The sequence below is a fragment of the Impatiens glandulifera genome, chromosome 9 (genome assembly GCF_907164915.1).
Source record: "Impatiens glandulifera chromosome 9, dImpGla2.1, whole genome shotgun sequence".
Classification (NCBI taxonomy): domain Eukaryota; kingdom Viridiplantae; phylum Streptophyta; class Magnoliopsida; order Ericales; family Balsaminaceae; genus Impatiens; species Impatiens glandulifera.
The window spans coordinates 18,530,085-18,555,093 of record NC_061870.1 but is presented as its reverse complement, the minus strand read 5'-3'; the positions used below and the strand labels follow the sequence as shown (position 1 = coordinate 18,555,093).

Here is a 25,009-nt window from a genome sequence, read left to right as displayed (position 1 = left end):
ACCAAGATCCATGGTGGTGAGATGCTTGGATGCCCTCGCTGTCAGCAGCTTCTTCTTATGCTCAGCATCAGATATCACCTTCGAACCCTCACCGGTCTGGAGGAATTTCAGGAAGTCGACCACATCAGTAAACGTGCAAAGAACACTGGGAGGCATCGAATTAACCCTCATAGCGGCCCCGTGGAACACCAGTGCCCGCACTTCGAAATCGGGAAGATTTGTGAAAGGCTTCGCCAACTTGACGAAGTTTTCACAGGTCAAACGGGCACCGGCCAATGCCCAGAAGTCAAAGACCTCGCCTTTGAAGCCGCACTCAACGAACTTCTGCGCTACCTCCGCAAAGTCCACTTTCTCTTGATCATCCTCCGTCTTGACACTGGGCCTGCGCTCGCGTCTGTTCTTGCCGCTTCCTTCTCCGATCTCTGCCATGGCTGGTTGCTGAAGTGTAAGTGGGTAAGGTGTATCAATAAGTTTTAGATATTCCGAACGATTCAACGAAAAGCTAAACGATCGTAACAAAAGGTGATTCTGATTCAGGAAATCATCTCCAACACATGGTAACATGCAGTTTTATTTGACATTTGAGCCCTAGGGTAAAACCCTTGAGTAAGAGCAGCCCATTACAGATTTTTTAACTAAAGTTTAGTGTAATATATATATTTTTTATAAATTATTAATAGAGAATTATCATTAATAACAATAATCTTATTTTTATTCTGGGATGGGAGTAACGGATAGGGATGAGAATGGGTACCCGTATACCCGATATTTGTGGGTATCCGATGATCGGGTTCGGGTATTTTAAATCGGGTTTGGGGTCGAGGTCGGGGATGGGGAGTGAAAATGATACCCGATCGGGTTCGAGTTCGGGGATGGGAGTGTTGGAAACCCAAACCCGATACCCGAATATATTAAATATTAATATATATTAATAAAATTTAAGTGACTTATCAAATTCCAACTACTAACTAATTAACTATCATTAAATAAATATATTAATTATTTTATCATTACTCTTACCATCATTTCCTATATACATCATGCAAGCTTAACATAATTTCATTAATTTGTAATAAATGTTTCTCTTTTATATATCTCCATTCAACCTTATTTCAAGACTTCAAGTCTTCAACTTTTATCTTTTCAACTTCTTCTTGTTCAATATAAGTTACTTAACTATGCAAGTAAGGAATTTTTCTGTTCTTCAACTATTACAATCTTATATTTATTTATTTACTTAATCTTCAATATTTATTTTGTAGCTTCTTCCATTTTAACAACAACAAAGTTGATTTTTTTTTTTTTTGGTAATATTTACATAACTACAAGTTTACAACACAAGTAGGCAAATAATACTTTCATTCATTATTTATTGACTTTTTATTTAATATGGAATCTCTTCATATATATATATATATATAACATATAGATTTAGGCATACTTTAATTATATATAATATGTCTATCAGTTATTTGACTTCGATTAAATAAATCGCATCAAACATTATATAAATTATATAAATTTATCTCAGGATTTTCACAACTAACAAACTAGTTCTAAATTATAATAGAATATTAATATTATTAAATATTTTTTATAAAATAATTTATAATTTAATAAAGTAATACAGTAAATAAATTTATTTTTTATAAAGTCAAAAATAAAGGGTCAAAAGAGTTTTTTTTTAAGGAGTATTAAAAGTTCTTTATATTTAATTCAATATATTAGTTTAAAAATAAAATAGTTTTTTTTAAATATTATGTTTAACTATATTTAGAGAATAATATTTCGACATATTACTTATTTATTTTTATAAATATTTTTGGAAAAAGGTATGTTATTAGTCTATTTTGTATTTGTTAATAATGATTGTTTTTTATTAATTTTGTAGGTTGTAATTAAATGTGTTGAAGAAGTGTATTTAAGAAGAATATTTTTTTGTGAGAACTAATTTGATGATTTTTGAAATTTTTGTGTTTAATTAAAAATTATGTTCTATCACTTTTATGTTTATTTGTATTTTTGTAATATGGATGAATTTATATTATGTAGTATGAATAAATTTATATTTTATAGTGTGGATGATTTTCTGTTTAAGGATATAATATTTATTAATAGTTTTAGGTTAATTATATTTTTTAGTAACATATTATATTTAATTTATATAATTTTAGTTAATTAAAATATAATTTTTTAATATTTAATATCGGGTAATGGGGTACCCGTCGGGGATCGGGTACCCGATGAATCGAGGATAGGGATATAAATAGAGTTACCCGTCGGGTTCGGAGTCGGGTAGTAATTTAAAAATCGGGTTCGGGGATAGGTACTTCACTACCCGGCGGGTAGGATACCCGTTGCCATCCCTAGTAATGGAGTATGGGATAGGCAAAAAGTTAGAATGCCTCTCAATATCAAAGTATGTGTGATTCTATTTAAATATTTAGATGTAGAAGAAAAAGTTGAATGTCCTTATTTGATATGATTAGGATGGTAAATGAGCCGAGTTTATAAATTAGAGCTCAAGTTTGACTCGACTATTTTTTTACAAGTTCGGTTCAGATATTTATCAAGGTTTTAAAATACGCGGTCGGACCGCGAAACGGTTGAGGAGGCGGTTCAATTTTTTACTTTAATACGGCTACCTTTCGAACCGGTCAAAATCCGGTCCGACCAGACGTTTGACCGGAAATCGGAACCGGAAATAACCGGTTAGAAAGGTTTCTCCAAAACCTGTCTCTTTCTCTCTCTGTACTCTTTCTCTCTCTTTCTGTACTCTTTGCCTGTTATTAATTGACTCTTTGCCTGTTATTAATTGAGTAATTGAGTGTACTATTTTCCTGTTATTAATTGAGGGTTCAAATATAGTTTTTTTTATTACTTATTAAATTAAATTTTTAGAAATAAAAATATATATTATATTTTATTTTAATATAATTATAAATTATTAAATTTATATCTCTTTTAATTTATACTAGGTGTTTTTTAACATAATATTTAATAAGAAAATGTATTAAATTTAGAAAACGTTTTAATATTTAAAAAGTATGTGATTAATTTTGCACATGTCTAATTAAATATATATATTATCATTTATATACCCATATATTTAAATTATTTTTTTTAAATTTAAAATCCGGTTCAACCAGTGGTTCAACCGGTTGAACTGGTCGGACCGAAGTTCGCCAAAAAAACCGGGTTGATGACCGGAACGGTTTTCAAAACCTTGATATTTATGAAGATATCAAATTTTCATACATATTCAACATTTAAAAACATGACATTTCAAAATGAAAATATGAAACAATAGTAACTATTGAAAATTTAAAAAACATGATAGTCTAAAAACATTAAACCACCATAACTAATCAAAATTTTTAAATATAAAATTCCAAAATCAAATACAAAACTATATAAATTGTTTGAACATTCAATATATTAATTTTCTTTTAAGTCACGTTTTTAAGCATAACAAGCGTATAACTATCTGCATTTAATAATATGAAATATACAAGCTTAAAAATAATTAATATAAAAAAATATGTTAAAACAAATAACTAAAATTTAACTTATTTTAAGATATAGATACCAACAAAAATAAATTGGATATTTTTTTATTTAATATTATTATATATATTTGAATTATTTGGGCAAGTATAACAAAAATTATTGACTTATTTATAGTAAGAATTTATTAATTATTTTATATATATTATATATTATTAATCTTGTAAATTCATTTTTTCTCGTAATGTATAACATGTATACAATATTTTAATATTATATATAATAGATGGTATGTATATGCATAACCTATTATGAACATGTTATATTAAAAACATCTATTTCTTTTTTTTTTAAATATTATTCACATTTTTAAATTTATAATTATGTAATTATTTAAGACGTGTAATTTTCAAGAATTTAAAAAAAGTTATGCATACAACAAAAGATGACTACAATTCATGGGGAATAAGTACAACTTTCTTACTGGAATTCCGCCGAAAATGACCGAATCATCAATAAAATGTCTCAACAATAACCCTTTAACCTAAGTTTCATCTACTCATTGTTTTCATTATCATCGACGTGTATAATTTAACTCAACACAAAAAATAAAAAATAAAATGATGTTTCAAAATAATAATAAGAAAAAACTCTACCTATACACACTCGATTAGCTTGTTTTCATAACCAACTTCTACAACAAAGTGAACGGAATTCTTGTTAGGATATGTCTTCTTCAACATAGAGAAGAAATGAAAAGCCATTATCTCTAACATGTATTTCTGTATGTAGTATTATTTTGGTAGAGCTCAATCTCGGAGCCATGGTTTAGAAGTCTTCCACTATCTGTATATTTAACAGTAAGTTCCTCTGTATCCACATCCGTTTGTTGCTGTTGATCCATCATGTTCATCATCTTCAGTTTACGAGTTATGGCAATCGAGTCCAAGTCCTTTAGCAACTCTTGAGGAATTATTCTATCCTCGAGCATGCTTACAACTGAAGACATGGTTTGTCTTGCAGTAGCCGTGACATTGGTGCAAATCAGAGCTATATTGGTCATCACCATCGCCTCGTCTGGCTTGAAATCTAGTCCTAACTTTCGATCTACCAGATTTGCAAGAGTTTCATTTTCTCTCAAAACATGTACCTAATTGAGAAAAAAACAGAATTATCCATCAAACATATTTAGTAAAATAAGGGAAACACATATTTGACTTACATAATCAAGAAGGCAGAAATATTCCTCCTCTGGTCTATAAAGCTGTGTTACATATCCCACTGACAGAGCAACAATTCCTAAACTATAAACATCTACTTTGTCAGTTAAATAACCATGCATTGCATACTCGGCTTCCATGTATCCGCTGCATAAATAATCTAAAATTATTATTGTATGCCTTAAGATTCTTCATCTTAAATAAACTTTTGAGGATCTGTTACATATATTAGAGTTTGCATGAACAATTTGAAAAAGATTCGTCAACAATAAATGTGACTTCCATGTTAGTTATTGTGGTGCCGAGTCATCCAACTAAAAATATATGAATGCATTTCCTATGTACAAGGGCGGAACTAAGATTTGGAATCTACTCGGACTAAAAGTTTTTCATAAAATATACCCGAGTGATAATAAAATGAAGGAAAAAACAAAATCTACCTAGTTTACTGTGACGGTTGTCCTTTAGTGACAGGAAACAATCAATAACGACGACATATCTCGTCGTTATTTACCTCTTTATAATGTTAGCTATATACAAAATACTTTGGGTCAACCGGATTACAACTCAAGTAGCCTTATAGGTAGATCCTCCTTGTCTCTATCTGATTTCACTTATACAGGTTACAGAAAAAACAAGAATTAATACAAAATAAATTAAGACAAGATTTGTCCTAAACACATTTAAAGAAAATGATCTCTAGCAATTGACACAACCATCACTCTTTACCTCAATACTCAGGTGAGCCAGTATTGACGTCCCTTTAAACCCGTCTACCAACCTCTTTTGGGGCGTAATTATTATTATTTTAAGATAAATATGTTACTAGATAATTATTAGAAACTAGATTAAGATTTATTATTATTATTTTGTGATACCAGAATGTTCAAAATAGCTAGTTTGCGCACACCTTGACTAATCCCTAGGGATGACTAATCCCTAGGGAAGATGCACTTAATCCTGATGTTTTGGATGAAAATCGAAATAGAGTTCCTCATGAAAGAGGTAAGTTCCCGAGGCCAAGCATCTTTCCATCTAGTACTCTGGTCTGTAGATTTATTATTTGAAGTTCATCAGTTTAGATTAGCCTACAACTACAAGGAATGTCTCCATATCTTTAGGAGGGTGATATGCACAACATTAACTTTTTTTTCCATGATGTTGATGTAGAAATGAGACAGGAGACATAGAAAGTAGACTCATAAACTAAAGTGTCTTCAAAACCCCTATTATATTTACGTGTATAATAATTTTGTTGATTAGAAAACTAACTAAGTCCCCGCAACAATACTGCTTAGGTGGGTATTCCCCTCTTCATTAAGTTTGGGCCAGACCAAAATCAGATATCTTGGGATTAAGATCCTTATCAAGCAACACATTTGTAGCCTTGATGTCTCTATGGACAATCTTTAGCCATGATTCTTCATGGAGAAAAGCCAGACCACGAGCTAAGCCAATACAGATCTTATACCTTGTTGACCAAAAGATTAATATGGAGAAATTGTTATCATGACCTATTTTAATTATTTTATTTATGTTCAACTATTAGTTACTATTTACTAGGGTAGCAAACTTTGTTCTCAAAAAGAAATACCTTGTAAACAGGACCAAAACCACCTTCTCCAATCTTGTTAGCAGTATCAAAACTGTTTGTAGCAGCTTCAATTTGCCTCAATGAGAACAAATAAAAATCCTTTAGATCTGTGCAAGGAAAGTTAAGAAACATTTCTAAGAAACTAAGGAGAAAATATCTGCAAAAGCAAAAATGTAACATGTTAATAGCGCTTTGAATGTAAGCGGAAGGCTATGACTGTCATGCTAGTTCAAAAAATAAATGTAACCGGTTATACAAATATCAATGTACATACTTTTAAATAGAATGAGATTGAAAGTACGGTAGATATAGCTAAAAACAATCTAAAAATCTCCCCTGAAAAATGAAATCATTGAAAATAGGAAGAAAGTTTGAAAAATCTATGCCAACTCCAATTTGTGTGGTACTTCCAAACAAAGCATGGCATCAAGCATTGTCAGATAATCACTTTCAGCTAGACTAACGTAATCAGATCAAATATTCACTGCTCAAAATTCTTTTGTAAATAATACAACCAGTGCCCCCTAAGTTGTCATACAATAGCAAGGACAAATACAAACCATTACCAAAAGGTGAAATTTGTTAGGCACAAATGGGAAGCCTGACTTACTAATCTTGCAGACTAATATACCTTCTTATGGTAAGTAATATCATAACACAATTGCCTCATAGATATTGTTTTGGGCATAACTTATATAGTTGAATATGGTAAATGTAATTTCATTAAAGTGAAACTTTACACTGTAAATCTCATTCATGAGACAGAATCCATAATATGTCAGTGATATGGGAGTGATTCGTGCATTCATGCTCAACTCATAACTATTTTCCAAGAGCTTAGATGTATTTTCAACTTAAAACAATATTGACATGTGGGTCATCATCCATGAAATTCCCGGTGCTACTAAACGCCCAGTTACTTCCTCTGTAGAAATCTGCTGGCCCGCCTCGATCTGTATCCCTTTCATACACAATTTATATACAAGGAGTTCAAAGCTGAAAGAGAACAGCAAAAGAACATTGCGGTTCATAAGATTGAAAAAACAAAATGTACCTCGAGCTTGCAAAACATACCGATTGGACACGGAAAGATTCTCAAGCATGAAGTAGTTTCACTAGAATGACAAAGTCAAATGATAACATCGATTAGTCAATTAAGGATTCAAAATTCCTTAATAGAACAATGTAATGATTGTCATATAGTTGAAGTATTGAATCTTACTGTGTTAAAAATGTTCCACCTCCTCCACCTATTAGTTTATTCATCTAATAGATTGTCATATAATATTCAACTTACAGTATTTCAAGGTTTTTCAAATTAGTAATGAGTGGAAATAGTGATTCAGTTCCATTTATATCACTTATTCTCCTGAAAATCATTGAACAAAAGCAAGTATAATAAGATTAGATATTGATGAGCTTCAAAGAGATTACATTAGGGATTGAACCCTCCAAACCACTAGCCTGAATTAATCTGCATTTGTAAAAGTTTTTGTTTCAAAAACATACCAGATTGAAAGAAATATGAATAGATAAAGTTGAGATTTTAGAATCTAACAATTTACTGAGATATCTCAAGCCAGTTCTGGATGAAATTAGGTATCTTCCTGTGAATAAATATCTAAATTGTCGATCAATCAACAAAACAACATCCTTGCACAATATTTTCTACAAGATTCTCATGCTTCTAGACGGAAAGAGTAATTTCAGATTAACCCATTTAACATAACTTGAACAAAGCTCACAACTTGGTAAGAATATTGACTGGATTATTTATTAGAAGACGATGATCTTGCAACAATTTTATTCTTACAAACTTTAACATTAAAAAATAGTAATTTTAGAGAAGAAGATATTTGTTTTAACAAAAAAAACTATAAAAATGTTCCACCTCCTTCCTCCACTTATAGTTTATTCTTCTTTATGTCTTCATTAATGCGCTTCTCAGGATCATTTTTGACCTCCTCCATATAGACTCTCAACCTTCACCTCCATATTAGCACATGATTCCTTATCAGAAGAAATGAGAGTCAAAATAAAGGAGGGTCAAAGATGATCCTGAGGAGTGCAGTAATGAAAAATCTTCTTCCTCTTGCTTTTTTCGGAGAGGATTTGCGCGAGTAATTTGAAGAGGTGCTGGTTAGGGTTATAATTTTACATTCGCCATTTGTCTTTTTATTCTCGCCATTTGTCTCTTCATTTTCTAGCTTTCATAATTATTATTACTTTAATAGAATTTATAGCACAAAATCAATCAATAAAAATATGTGAATATTAATAATTAATATTATTAACAAAAATTTAAAATAAAATATTATTTTTTAAAAATTTTGCTAGTACTTTACAGTTTTTTAAAATTAATTATTGTAACCCACATGAAGCTCCCTCCGTAGCTTAGCACACGTGTCATCCGACATGTGGCAATACGAGGAATCACAAGAAAGGGTTAAAAATTCGATTTCAAATAACTATTTCAAAGGAAAATAAATAATTGGTCAGAATAACATTATGCAAATGTGGTAATAAATATGTAACAATTATTCGGTGTGCCATGTGAATAATTGGACTATCCAAAGATAACCAATTGTTTGACAGGAATTATTATTAATATTTGATTACTACAAAAGAGTACCGTTTGCAAGTTATTATTTAATTTCCAAAGACTAAATATTAATGTTGCGTTTGATATCTTATGATGGGACGTACCATTATTTTGAATTTATGTGATTATTAAAATTTTGTGAGTATGGTTGTTCATTTGTTTTGTTATCTAATTAAGTTAACACTTCTGCTTATACGGATTTTTTCTTGTCAACATTTTAAGTTCATTTTATGTGATTAAATTTTATTTAAGGCGTGTCTAGAATTTGTTAAAAAAAAAAATTAAGAATTATATCTAAAAGGGTTAAAATTGCTAAGGTTATTATTAGAATAAAGATTTCACAAGAAATACACCATATGTTTTATTTTATTTCAAAATTAAATGCATTAAAGTTAGAGTTACACTAATGTATTCTCATGCATCTAATTTGGATTTTCTTATTCACACTTAAGTTAATTGATGTGAATTGCAGTTGCCTAAAATGAGACTTAGTCTCTATATGAACTCACATCATATTGTGTGTAAAAAAATAAAAGATTGAAACAAAAATAACATAAATAATGTTAACTTAGCAAATAACTTAAAAGATAATAAAAAAATGAAGTTGTAAGAATTGCAGATGTTGTACCTAAAAGAAAATTACTAAAGAAAGTGGTAAATAAAAGAATACATATTATATATTTTTTTTTGTTCTAAGAGTAATTTAACTTTAGTATTCATACACATTTGATGGTAAACTTCATTATTACTATCTAAAGTAAATGTGTTGATGTACGGTTGAGTTAGTTGTCAAAAGTTAATTAATGGTGAAAAAAACATCGGTGTGGGCATTCACAATTCATATTAAGGATGAAGAAATAAAGAACTACTTTAGATACTCTTTATTTAAAAACAAACATTTATGAAATATCTTCATGTAATTGCTTCATTTGGAAGGAAGAATTAAGAATTACAACTTATATATGGAATAAAGATTCAACTAAAACAACTAGTGAATTCTTTTGGGGTTGTCCAATTAAGATCAGGTCTTATGGGTCTAAATAAAATAAACTAGACTAAAGAATTTCTAGATGTTAATTATTGGATATTCTGAAAGATCTAAAGACAAATTTAGTCTCATAAGTACTTCAAGATTAGCCTTGAAAATAAATAAATACAAAAGACTCCTTAAATAAGAGTCTAATGTATACTCAAGATTATATGAATCAAGAAATTAAGTATATTTATGATGTTGGACAAATATTTAAAGGATCCTGGTTTGGATCATTAAGAAAGCAACTAAACAAGTAATGTGACATTTTAATAACAAAACATTACATACTTATATAGTGAAATCGAATCGGATAGAGATCATTTGGTATTTTGATTCGAATTTTGTTGGATACCAAAACAGTTGGAAATTCGTGCCACATAGTTTTGGTTTAATTATTAGTTTAAAAAATTAATTATTGTAAGAGTGTTAAGAAGACACTGGAATTCTTTCGACATGATGGCAGAATTTATTAAGTGTTTTGTGGCATCCAATTAAAGAATTTGACTGCAAAATTTTATCATGGGGTTGCAAATTATGAATGATATAGAAAGATCACTAAAGATATTACGTGACAATAATTTGCAGTTCTTTTACTTTAAGAGTAATATGAGTTTGACTAAGTCGAACTATTTGGAAAATAAAGAATTCAGAATGTTTACTTATCTATTGAGCATATTTGGACAAACTCTAAAATTACGGATCAATTCTCTACATATTTTCTATCTGAGATCTTTCATGAATATATTGTTCATATGGATATTGCATATTTAGATGATATACAGATTTAGTGCGAGTTTGTATTATGATGCTTGTATAGATATAATTTGGAATTTATGTGCACATTAAAGAATCAGTTTCTAAAGAAATTAAAGATTTAGTTTTTAAAGAAATCAAGATTATAAAGTTATTCAGAATGATCTCTATAATAAATAATGGAGGACCAGTTGGTATTAGACATGTTAAAGATCACACTACATTTTAATCCACACTATACACCCATGTTTAATCTATGTCATTTGATTGTATTGATATATGTGACTATTGAGGGTTTAGTTACGAACTAATGTAACAAAAATCATTTTAATCCTATATTGATATAATTGATGGACGAGATTGATATAGATGTATTTGGAAAGGATAACAATATTCTGAGCTCTTAAGATTATAATATACAATTTAAGGAAATATTATATGACCCAAGTGGGAGATTGTTGGAATTATTTCCAATATTTGGGTACATATATTATTTAATAATTATTGTTATCATAATAAAGATTAAAGCCCACTTAAAGAAGTGATTTATTAAAGTATAAAGATTATGGGGCTTATTTAAACATTTATAATAAATGTGGAGATTATTTGTGTAGAAGTAGAAATACCATTTATTATTTCGTTGATGGGCCGAATAATAAATGGGTATATTAAGGCTAAGTCCCCAACCCATATAGAGCCTACCCGTTTTGTTTCTCTCATCAGACAAAAGGTTTCAGTTCATCTCTCAAGAACACTCAAGAAGGCTATCGATATAGGGTTGGAAGACTTAAACCCCACTCACATCAGACATTCCGATCCAGATCCAAATCCAGAACAAGAAGATCCACATTCCGATCCAGGTTCAGATTCAGAACAAGAAGATCCAAGATCAGGAGAAGATCAAGAAGAAGAGAATAACGAATAACGACTTAATGAACCGTTTTTCATTCCAGATTCAGGTACGTTTCCGCAACTTATGTTTATCTCAATTTATTGACATAGAGTATTAAAGATTATAGAATTAAAGAATAAAAATTTAGATTAAAGATTCTAACACGGATATGTCAGCATGATGAAGCAAAGATCGGAAATGTCGGCATGATGGGGCGAGGACCGGAAATTTCAGCATGATGGGGCGAAGATCAGAAATGTCGGCATGATGGTGGGAAGACCGGAAATGTCGGCATGATGGCGGGAAGACCAGAAATGTTGGCATGATGGGAAGATGTGGCAAAATGGTCTAAAGTTGTGGGCAACGTCGTGACCCACGTCCAGTAGCAATTTCTAGGCGGTTTTCCCACTCCATTAGTTGGTTATTTTCCTAGGCACTTGTTTATTTGGCTATATATATCCCATGAGATACACAAAACATTTTGTTAGATTTTTGGGTAGAAAAATATTCTCCACGAGTGAGAGTCTTTTGTGTGTAAGCATTGAGAGATTATAGCACTTTGTAATTTGTATTTGTGAGTGAATATAAATTTCAATGTTGGGTTCACCCGTAATTGTGTGTTTCTCTTATCTTCACACTTTATAGACGGTTGTGCAATTGGCAGATTGTTTTGTTGCGCGAAGCAAGCAACACTTGGGGTGAAAAAGTTGAATACTTTCCGCTGCGTGCGACTATGATGTGATTTTAATGTGCGTTTGTGGCGATAACAGTAATTTTGTTGGTGGGTTTAGGGTTTAGGGATGATACTCTTTAAATGTATAAATTTGATTCTCGGTATCATTTCGAGTGATAATGAGATCATTAACATATAATTAACAATCCAAATATTTTCTTAAAATCCTAATTTTATAAACAAAAGTAGGTTTCGAAGAATACCTTACGAATCCTCCTGGTATAAAACAGGAGTCAATTCGGCTGTATCAGGTTCTCGGAACTTGTTTTAAGCCAACACGACATTTTCAAGTTTTTAAGCCTTATGTCTTCTCATTTTTTCTCAAATCCTTTAAGTTGTTCCATCAATATTTATTGATCTATTTTTTCATTTAAAATGCTCTCTTGACATTAAATATGTATATATTCCAACCCTTTTGAGTTGTCATTACTATTGCAAGTCTTATTGTGTCCCATCGTACAACATGTGCAAACACTTTGGTATAGTATATCTCTTGTTTCTGATAATAACCCTTGACAACCAGTTTTGCCTTGTAATTTTATATATTACCAAACTCATTAAAGTTTAGTTTTAATTACTAATTTAACTCCAATTTGTTTTGCATACTTAGACATATCATTCTTCTCAATTGCTTAAATTCAATATTTCATTATTTCAAGTCATTATTTATTTTTAGCAGATTTTTAAAAATTGTTGGATCTAATGTGGCATATAAGGTCAAATTAATAACATCTTCATCATATAAACCCAAAACCAATAGCATAGTCTTCTAGCCATGCTGGAGCTCTCTCTGATTTCTTCCCTATACAGGTAACAAAAAGAGTTGGACTACTTGATGTTTCTTCTTCAACTAATATTCGTGTAATTAAACTAAATGATTCTTCCTCAACATTCTGATATTCTTCACTACCATATATTTCAATACTAAATTTATCATCATGATTTTCTTTCAAATTATAATATAGTTATACATTTTTTTTATGATTGCTCCAATCCCACCTTTCATTTTCTTTAAATAGGATCCTGCCTTTGATTCATTGATAACTCTAAGAAAACACATGTGGATCTCTTATCATCTATTTTGACTCTTTTTGATCTTGTACATAAATATAAGTTTTGCAACCAAAATTTCTAAAATAACTTACAGAAAGTTTGTTACCACCCAAAACTTATTTTTAACTTAGGAACATAATACACTTAAGAGATGATTTGATTGATTCTCCCAACTCCAAATTGAACACTTCATTTTCCTTTAACAACAAACCTTATGTCATTCCCTAGTTTTATTGAGGGTGTGAAACTCGAATCAAATTGTAAGAACCATTATGGATTTCTAAACATGTGAACATCCATAGTCAATGTATCACCCACTTTCAATCTTATTTTTCCGAGTCACAATAGTGGCCATAAAGAGAATGTCTTTTTCATCTAGTTCAGCATATTAAGCATTTTCTTTTCAATTTAAACATTTCGAAGCAAAATGTCCAAGTTTGTGACCATTAAAACACTAAATTACTTATTCTAAAGAGGAAAGTTTTGCTAAGCAAAAATCTAGAGAAAATTGGCTTTCATTAGGAGACAATAATACTTCTTTCTTCTATAAAAAATGTTCATCAAGAAATTTCAGAAATCAGGTCCTAAGGCTCACAAACTCAAATGAAGATGTTTTACAGGGACAAAAGGCAGTTCATAAGGAAGCAATAAGTTTCTACAAAGAGCTGATTGGAACAGAAACGAGCACAATAATAGAGGACAGTCGAAGATTGCTTCAACAGATTGTGCAAAAGAAAATCAGTGAAGAAAGTGGTAATCAATTGATTACAAGAGTCAATATGGAAGAAGTCAGAAAAGCTGTGTTTTCGATGAAAGGAGATAAAAGCCCAGGGCCAGATGGTTTCAACGCGAACTTCTTCAAAAAAAACTGAGAAATATTGGGTAAAGATATAAGCGAAGGGGTTTTGGAATTCTTCCAAAATAGGAAAATGTTGAAGCAATGGAACGTCATAGTGTTGAATTTGATTCCTAAGAATTCAATTCCGGAAAAAATTCAGGACTTTCATCCTATTTCATGCTGCAATGTTATTTACAAAATTATTTCAAAAATTATTTCGCAACGTTTGAAAACAGTTATTGATAAACTTGTAGGATTAGGGCAATCAACATTTATTCTTAAACGCTCTATTTCCCATAACATCATACTCATGCAGAGCTTATTGAATGGATATGGCAAAAAAACATATCACCACACGTGGCTTTCAAAATTGACATCAAAAAAGCTTTTGACTCGATTAGATGGGATCAATCCATGAATTCCTCCTTGCTGCAGGTTTTCCAATTATTTTCATTGATTGGATTATGCAATGTGTTTCCACTCCTCACTTTGTTATGAGCGTGAATGGTATTCATGGAGGCTTTTTCAAGGGTGAAAGGGGAGTAAGTCAAGGAGACCCTTTATCTCCTTACCTATTCGTCTTAATAATGGAAATTCTTGACTGTATTTTAAAAATGCTTCTGAGAAGTCATCATTTCAAATTTCACCCGTACTACAAAGAAGAAGCAATAACCCATATATGTTTTGCAGATGATCTATTTTTTGTGTCTTATGCGGATGTTGAATCTGTTAGTATAATCAAAGAAGCTCTAACAATCTTTTCGAGTATTATAGGTTTATACATCAATGAGGACAAAAGTCAGGCTTTCTATGCAGGGGTTAATGAAGAAAGGAAAGAAAACATTTTCAATATTATGGGAATCAAGGAAGGTGAATTACCAGTGAAATACCTTGGAGTACCCCTGTCATCAAAACAACTCTGATACAATCACTTTAGACAACTGGTAGAAAATGTTAGAAATTCTGTCTTGGGTTGGGCTACGAAAAAACTGTCTTATGTAGGTAGAATCGAGCTCGTTAAAAGAGTCATCTTTGAAATTATTGGTTACTGGGCACAACAAATAGTCATCCCAAAGAAAGTAATGGCTGAACTCTATAGAATAATGAGAGACTACATATGGAGAACACAAGACATAGGAGAAAAAAAAGTCAAATGGGAGGATGTTTGCACTCCCATAAAAGAAGGAGGACTAGGAATAAAAAGTTGTGTTGAATGGAACAAAGCCCTCACCATCAAGAGCTTATGGGAGTTGAAGTAAAAAGCGGACTCCCTATGGGTCAAATGAGTGCATACAAGATTTATGAAAGAAGAGAAGAGTATCTGGACACTAAGCATCAACGAAAGAATGACATGGTCATTGAAGAAAATCATAAAAACAAGAAAAAATGTCTTTCAAATGGTGAAAACCTCAATTGGAAATGGAAGTGGGGTACTATTCTGGCATGATCCTTGGCTGGATAATATTCCCATTATATTCAAAGAAGAAATGCAAGGAAACAGAGTTAGAAGAGAATATATCAAGTACTCATTTAGAGACGTCTATGAAGGTAGATTTGATTCACTTTTGAGGCTTATTACAGAAGGTGATAGAATCCTAAACCTAATAAGGTAGAAGCAACTCAATGAAAATAATGATGAAATATGCTGGAAAACAGAAAACAATGAGAAGTTTATTACAGGAAAGGCATGGAAATTGGTTAGAACAAGAGGACAGGAGGTAGATTGGCATAATGTGGTATGGTCTCCAAAGATTATTCTTTGTCACCAATTTATTCTCTGGCTGGTATACAGGAAAAAGGTTGACAACAAAAGACAGAATTCGAAAATATATAAACATTTTTGATATCAAATGTGTCCCATGTTCGGGAGTTTAGGAAAGCATAAACCATTTATTTGGGGAATGCTCTTTTATAATACAAATCTGTAGGATGTATGCTGCAAACATGAACATCATCAACTTTCCAAAAATATGGGAAGAAAACCAAGAGTGGATGAAGAATAAAGCAAAAGGAAGATCCTTTTATGTAAGTATGTTGAAATGCTACTTTGGAGCAGTAATCTACAATATCTGGAAAGAAAGAAATTCAAGAACTCACATTGGAAGAAGTAGAACCGCTGAAAATATTTGGAGAGATATAACTTCAGATAGAAATGCACTCATTCAATCCTGGAGAGCAATCGAAAGAAATGAAGAGAATAGAAAGTTCTGCCAGATATGGGATATATTTCGTTTGAGAATGTCACAAGTAGAATAAAAGTAAAAACGTTGTAAGCGCTAATTGATTATTGTTATTTTATGTATTTAATTATTGTTTCATTGTCAAATCTAGAAATTGTCTAGATCTGATCTTAAACTTTAGTATTTTTTTTCCCTCTTTTGAGTTTTTTTAATGAAATGGCACTAAGTCGTTTCCCCCCCCCCCCCCCAAAAAAAAAAAAAACTAAATTACATATCTAATTTTCCCATGCCTTTAATATTTCTCTTCCTTGCATGTATTTCTTCCCCTTCCTCTCGAAACCTTCACTAGTGACCTTAAAGACTTGACCTTCTTCCTTCTCTAATTTCTTGAACTTTTGCTCCGATACGACAAGAGAGCTCTGAAGTTCATCAATGATCATATTTTAGTATCTCTAGCCTCTTCAGTGACCACCACAACATGCGTTAATCTCTCTGAAGTTCATCAATGATCGTATTTTAGTATCTCTAGCCTCTTCAGTGACCACCACACCATGCGTTAATCTCTCTGAAGTTCATCAATGATCATATTTTAGTATCTCTAGCCTCTTCAGTGTCCACCACAACATGCGTTAATGTTTCTGTGAAGCGTCTGCATTATCTTTTCAATCACCGTGCAATCTCTCCTTACTTATTCATTACTTCACATTTTGTTAGCCATAATAGTAACCCGAGCAAAATACTCATTTATCAACTCCGATTTCTTCATTTCTAAAATCTCGAAATCCCTGCGCAAAGAATTCAAAATGGATTGCGAATTTGCTCTTCAATGAGTTTCAAACAATTTTTGAGGTACTTCTATCAAGAATCTGCTCAAACGTTGGTCTGTTGATCACTTGATACACAATTCATCTATCGTTTGATACACAATTCATTTATTGTGTTTCACTCAAACTCATAGATTGATACTTGTTTTCTGAATTTCTCTATTCACACTTCTATTTTTGCTCAATACCAAGTATATAATCAAAATGATATAAAAATCTACACAATTTTTAAAAGAAATAACTAAAAACAAATAATTAGCAACTAACTAGCTAAACTTTATGAATAAAATAAAAAGACTAATTAAACTAAATTCATCCAACTTATTCAAATAACTAATAAATGTCACAGTCATGGGTTCTAATTGGCAGTCCATTAGGTATAGCCAGTAACAGGAAAGGAAGTTGAGTTTCCAAGCGAATCGGTACTCCTTGAGGTCATATGGGTGGAGTTCGAAGGGCCATGTATTGTGAACAACCTTGAAGGGGAAGTCACACAGGTGGGAGTACTCACCTTTCTAGAGGTGCCCAAAGAGATATCGCACTTGAAGTCGAAACAAGCTTGCCTTGTAGTCACATGGTAGGGCGGGGAATGAACAAATAAGTCTTCCTCGGTTGGGCAGACCCGCAGTGCTTCCAACCTTTTCTTTCCCGCCGCTCCTCCTAAAACATGAGAGTTTGTCGTCGCCTGCGCAGAAAAGGTCCACATCAGAGAGAGGGATCCCCAGTTGGACGCAGCATGCCGCAGAGATGTAGAGGACATTCAAAGCTGTATCAAGCCAACCAGTCCACAGTGTCCTGCTGGGCACCATCCCCTCGATCTGCACAAGGCCCCCAGAGTCCATGACAATGATCCTCTCTTCTCCCCCTGGGCATAAAACATGCACATATGACGTCGATTACAAACTGGATATCCTCAGGAGGATGCTCACGATGAAATTTTCTCCAGTCGAGCTCCACCACATGCTCAGACAGAACCATCTGCTCAAAAAGTTCACCCCAGTCTGATGAAGCACGGACTATCCCATTCTTGAAGCCTGACTTCATGTCGAGGTGCCTCATGAAGGTGTACATGAATAGGACATTATACAATGGCATAGAACACACCTGCTGCAGTCCGTCCATCATCATATCCTCCCTACCAATAGCCTGTCCCGAGGTAGTTTTCTCAAATTCTTTAACCATCAAACCTCTCCCATGCAAAATCCTAAAGTGCACGTTTGCACCCCACACCTTGCCCTAAACAACGTGCAAGCAGTAGCCTCCTCATTGAAGTTGGTGACAGAACAACACTCCCTGCCATCCGGCACACTCAGCCCAGACTGTAATCCCAAGATATTCCGGGCATGTTCTACTGAAAAACACAAGTAAGGAGTCTGCTCGGACACTCCTCACTTGCGGAAGCTAGTAACCGAAGCGCATCATTAGAGTGCCCACCTCCACGACACATGGCAGAGTCAATGAACCAATTTACCATCTCTCCCCCACCAATGATACGCCCCATCCCCACCTCCCATCTACTGCGGACCACTGGGATCCATCAGACCTTTTCCAAGGTCCACTCCCTTATTAACCTTTGGCTTTCCGGCAGGCTTCATAGAAACCTCGACTTTAACTCTATGTTTCTTGGCAGGGGGCTTAGGGTCTGGTACTCATCTGTTTCGTTGTTGAATATAAGTGGGGAACCAGTATCACCTCTCGGTGCTTGAGGGGCAAAGCCTAACATCTTCCGGATGTACTCATTCATGAGGTCGGCATTTCCATCCTTTCTCAGAAAAGCAACTTGATGTCGCTCGCGAGCAACGCGACCATACAGCATCATGGCATGGTCATAACTCGCCTTGCACTCAGGCGGGCACGGCTTCTTCTCCACTCGGCACTTCTCCTTGAGGATGTCGAAAGCCTCAACAGAGAGATCGTGAGGATCTGGCTCAGTCCAGTTCGCAGCAGGCATCATCTCCGCCCGAATAGCTGCAATATCATTCTCACGTTTAGCAATCTCTGCACGCAGTAACTTGCGTAGCGCGCTTTGACGGGCCTCACTATCAGTGCGTATCTGCTTAATCCCCGCGGCCAAGTCCGCAGCCTGATAGTTGTAAGCAGTGATCAAACCAAGATCCATGGTGGTGAGATGCTTGGATGCCCTCGCTGTCAGCAGCTTCTTCTTATGCTCAGCATCAGATATCACCTTCGAACCCTCACCGGTCTGGAGGAATTTCAGGAAGTCGACCACATCAGTAAACGTGCAAAGCACACTGGGAGGCATCGAATTGACCCTCATAGCGGCCCCGTGGAACACCAGTGCCCGCACTTCGAAATCGGGAAGATTTGTGAAAGGCTTCGCCAACTTGACGAAGTTTTCACAGGTCAAACGGGCACCGGCCAATGCCCAGAAGTCAAAGACCTCGCCTTTGAAGCCGCACTCAACGAACTTCTGCGCTACCTCCGCAAAGTCCACTTTCTCTTGATCATCCTCCGTCTTGACACTGGGCCTGCGCTCGCGTCTGTTCTTGCCGCTTCCTTCTCCGATCTCTGCCATGGCTGGTTGCTGAAGTGTAAGTGGGTAAGGTGTATCAATAAGTTTTAGATATTCCGAACGATTCAACAAAAAGCTAAACGATCGTAAAAAAAGGTGATTCTGATTCAGGAAATCATCTCCAACACATGTGGTAACATGCAGTTTTATTTGACATTTGAGCCCTAGGGTAAAATCCTTCAGTAAGAGCAGCCCATTACAGATTTTTAACTGAAATTTAGTGTAATATATATATATATATATTTTTTTATAAATTATTAATAGAGAATCTATATATATATATATATATATATATATATAATAATGATTAAAAATAAAATGTACGACGACGATATTCACGTTTTCACCGTTATGTTTTATAACCGTTTCTTTCTCTTGTCATAATTATATATTCATAATTACTAATTTATCTCTTATACCATAATTATTAATTTTTCTTTTCTAATTAATTTTTATTTTATTTTACTAATTTTTCTTTCCTAATTATATATATTATTTTTCTTCATTAATTTTATATAAACTTATATTTAATACTATATATATATATTTATAATATACATAATAATAATAATAATAATAATAATAATAATAATAATAATATATATATATATATAATGATTTATTAAACTTAAAATAAAATTACAAATTTTACTTTTATATTCTTTTCTCTCTCATATTCATAATATATCTTTCCTAATTAATTTTCATTTTATAACACTATTAATTAATTTATTTTTTCTTTTCTTTTTTCTCATTTATATATATATTTCATATTTTCTTAGACATCATTTTTATAATTTTTTAATAAAATAAAAATTATAAATATTTTAATTTATTTAAAAATTAATATTATATTTCTCTCTCCTAAAATCTATATATAATATATTTTATCATTAATTTTATATAAATATATTTTTTTTCTTCCTATTATCCTTCTATGCATATTTATTATTTATATAATTAATTAATTAATTTTCTTTTATTCATTATATATTTTATTTATTATTAATTAACCAGGATTACATATTTATACATACATAAAATTTTAAATTCAATTCAAAAAATACAAGTGGTCTTATGGTTAAAGTGTTCACATATTTATTATTTATATAATTAATTAATTTTCTTTTATTCATTATATATTTTATCTATTATTAATTAACAAGGATTAAATATTTATACATACATAAAATTTTAAATTAAATTCAAAAAACAAAAGTGGTCTAATGGTTAAAGTGTTCACATTTTGTATTAGAGATAAAAGTTCGAGTCTCAATTTATGCGAATTTATAAATGATTGTGCATGTGGGTATGAGTGGGTGAATTTGTGGTCGATGTGGATGGCATGTGTGAGTCCCTACGTAGTGGGTATGAGTGGGTGAATTTGTGATTGATGGGGAAGGCCAAAAGTAAGGATAAAATGGCATGTATGAGTCCCTACGTAGTGAATATGAGTGGGTCTCTACGTAAACGGAGATAATATATAATGATGTTTAAAACTAAAAATTTAGGATGATCTCTACGTAAACGGAGATAATATATATAATGATGTTTAAAACTAAAAATTTAGGGTGATATCTACCAAATTTTTACACATTTTATATGAATTTCTCATCAAATTCTCACGCGTACAATTTTCTCTCTTTTCTCCTTAGGTTATGTCTTTCTTCAATCAACTCTCATTTCTCCTTAGGTATAGTTAACACGAGAATAGGAGGTGGGTGTCGACAACAGAAGAAAGACCAGAGGAAAATATTCGATCTTGATTTGAAGAAAAAATGGGAAGCGAATGAATACGAGGATTCGAAATTAAAAGGAAGTCGATGACTCTCTACCTCCGTGGATTCTGAAAAGTATTTATTTAAATTTAAAATCAATTAATTTTTTATTTTTACACATTTTATATAATTTTCTCATCAAATTCTCGCGTTACATTTGTCTCTCCTTTCTTCTTAAGTTTAGGTCTTTCTTAAATCGACACTCTTTTCTGTTTAGGTATATGTAGCACGAGAAGAGGAGGAGGGCGACGCCGACGTGACGGAGAAGGCCGACGATGATGCAACGGAGGAGGGCGACGATGACATAAGAGAGACATAGAGGAAAATATTTGATCTTGATTTGAAAAAAAAATGGGAAGCGAATGAAGACGAAGATTCGAAATCAAGAGGAAGAGGAGTATTCTCTGTCTCCGTAGATTTAGAAAAGAAAATAATTAATTTTTTTTATTTTTACACATTTTATATGAATTTCTCATCAAATTTGTCTCTCATTTCTCCTTAGGTCTAGGTCTTTTTTAAATTGACTCTCATTTCTCCTTAGGTATAAGTAGCACGAGAAGAGGAGGTGGGCAACGACGACGCGACGAAGGAGGGTGACGACGACGTAAGAGAGACCTAGAGAAAAATATTCGATATTGATTTGAAGAAAAATGGGAAGCAAAAGAAGACGAAAATTTGAAATCAAGAGGAACCCGATAATTCTCTTTCTCCAATGATTTAAATTTTTTTTATTATTAATTTTTTTTATAACAAAACCTAATAAGATATTTGGTAATAAAACTATAAATAAAATTATATTTTAATGAATAATATTAATATTTTAATTATTATATATATATATATATATAATACAAAAATATAATAAATAGATTATATATATATATATATATATATATATATATATATATATATAAATAATACAAAATATATTTAACTCTATATCAAATATTTTGATATGTTTTAAATAATTGATAAATATTTATTAATTTAATTTATAATATTATTGTAAATATATATATTTTTATACAAAATATTATAAAATTGAATTATTCTTTTTTAATAAAAATAATAATCTATGTCATTGTTTAACCAAAATAAAATTATATATATAATAATATTTAAGTATAAATATATTTATATATATATATAGTTTTGAAACAAGAGTTTTATGGTGTTGACATAAAAAAGATGATTCAATATTATTTTTTAATAGATATTTCACATATATTTTAATTAATATTTTGATTTTTAATGTATAATAATCTGTTTTTGAAATTTTTTAGAGAATATAATAGAAGTTGAATTAATTATGTACACAAGAGAAAAAATACAAACATATTTTTCTCAAATATTATTTTCGCCAATTTAAGATAATGTGATAATTCATGTTATTTTTTTTAAAATTAAATTAATAAAACGGAAAAAACTAAATATGTGAATAAATGACCATATTTGTATTATTTTATTTTAGTTGTATTTAAAAAAAGTTTCTATAAAAAAAATTATAATAAATTTGAGATTAGATAATTCACAAAAATATTAATAAAATTAGAAATGTGAAAGAATATATACACAATATGAAACCGTTAATATAATAGGAAATCGTTAATATATTACATAGTGTGATTCAATTATTTTAATATAAAAATTTTGATTTTTTTTTATAAATTTGTCCGTTTGCATCGCACGGAAATTATGCTAGTTATCATTAATGACAATAATCTTATTTTTATTCTGGGATGGTTTTATTTGGGATGAGAGTAACGGAGGAACTAATTCAACTTCCCAAAATAACTTACTCTACTATTCAAACTTGGTTTATTTATTTATTTATTATTTTTTTATATTTAAACTTATCATTATTATATATATATATATATATTTAAATTATTATTTTTATTAAAATATTTAAATTATTATTTTTATAAATTTGATTATTTATATTTAAATTAATATTTTAAATTATTATTTTTTATAAATTTGATTATTTATATTTTAATATATATTTAATTTTAATTATTATTTTATATAACTTTTTATTTTAAAAAATATTATATAAACGAGAATGGTTTAAATATTTTGAAAAAAACATTATAAAAAAAGCACGATCGTTCAAAGTGTCACCAAATAAATTGAAAAATAACATGATTAAGCATATGAGAAACAATAATTAAAACATAAGTAAAAAAATATTTATCAACTAACAAACATAACCTAAAATATAGTGTTAACGATTTTAAATATGTTCAAGAAAATCAATATTGGACGTTTTCAATTGGAGAAATATGATAATTTTATTACTAGTAAAATTTTGAGAAAGAGAAAAACTAACGAAGTTGTATTCGAATTGAGATAGATAACTCACTAAAGATTATAATTTGTGGGAGGTGTGGCCAAGAATTTTATACATGAATAATCACATTTAAATTTGTGAGAGGTGTGGCCAAGAAACGCAGTCAAAAATTATTTTGAGTAAAATTGTCAATAATTTATAGAAGAATAATTGTAATTATTTTTATAAATTATTAAATTATTATATATGGTTATGGTTAAAATATATTAGTATTTATTAATTATTTATGAGGATTGTAAGGTGAATATTTATTATAATATAATAAATAATAATTGAAATGTAAATGTATATATTAAAATTAAAATTATAATATTTATAAAAATAATAATTCAAAATATAAATAATAATGTAAATATATACATCAAAATATAAATAATCTAATTTATAAAAAAAATTAAATATTTTAATAAAAAAAGGTTAATTTAAATATATATATATAAAATAATAATTTTAAATATAAATAAATTAAAAAAATAAATAAATAAATAAAAAACTGTATTTGAATAGTAATGTAGGTTAGTTTGGCAATGAATGAAAAAAAGAATGTTAGTTTGGGAAGTTAAATATGAAACAAGATTAGTTTGGAAATTGGTTCAGTAGTATGAGACATGCCAAAAGTTAGAGCGCCTCTCAATATCCTAATAAGTCTGATTCTATTTAAATATTTAGATTGAGAAGAAAAAACTGAATGTCCTTATTTGATATGATTAGCAATGTAAATGAATTGAGTTTATAAATTAGAGTTCAAATTTGACTGGATTATTTTTTTACAAGTTTGACTTAACTATTTATCTACAAGTTTGACTTAACTCAAAAAGTTTAAACTAAAATTAAATTTTCAAACTCAAACTCGAGTTTAAACTTAAACGAAAATTTATTTTCAAAATAAAAATATCAAATTTTCATACATATACAACATTTAAAACATGACATTTCAAAATGTAAATATGAACAATCTATTAAAATTTTCAAAATATGATAATCTAAAAAACATAAACCATCCTAACTAATCAAAATTTTAAAATATTAAATTCCAAAATCAAATACAAAATTATATAAATTGTTTGAGCATTTAATATATTAATCTTTTTAAGTCACGTTCTTCAAGTATAACAT

The 25,009-nt window shown here is 30.7% G+C and overlaps 1 pseudogene; it reads right to left on the bottom strand.

The window, feature by feature from the left end:
• Positions 1–4,128: 4,128 nt before the first annotated feature.
• On the bottom strand, positions 4,129–17,989 carry LOC124915934 (annotated as a pseudogene).
• Between the last annotated feature and the right edge of the window lie 7,020 nt (positions 17,990–25,009).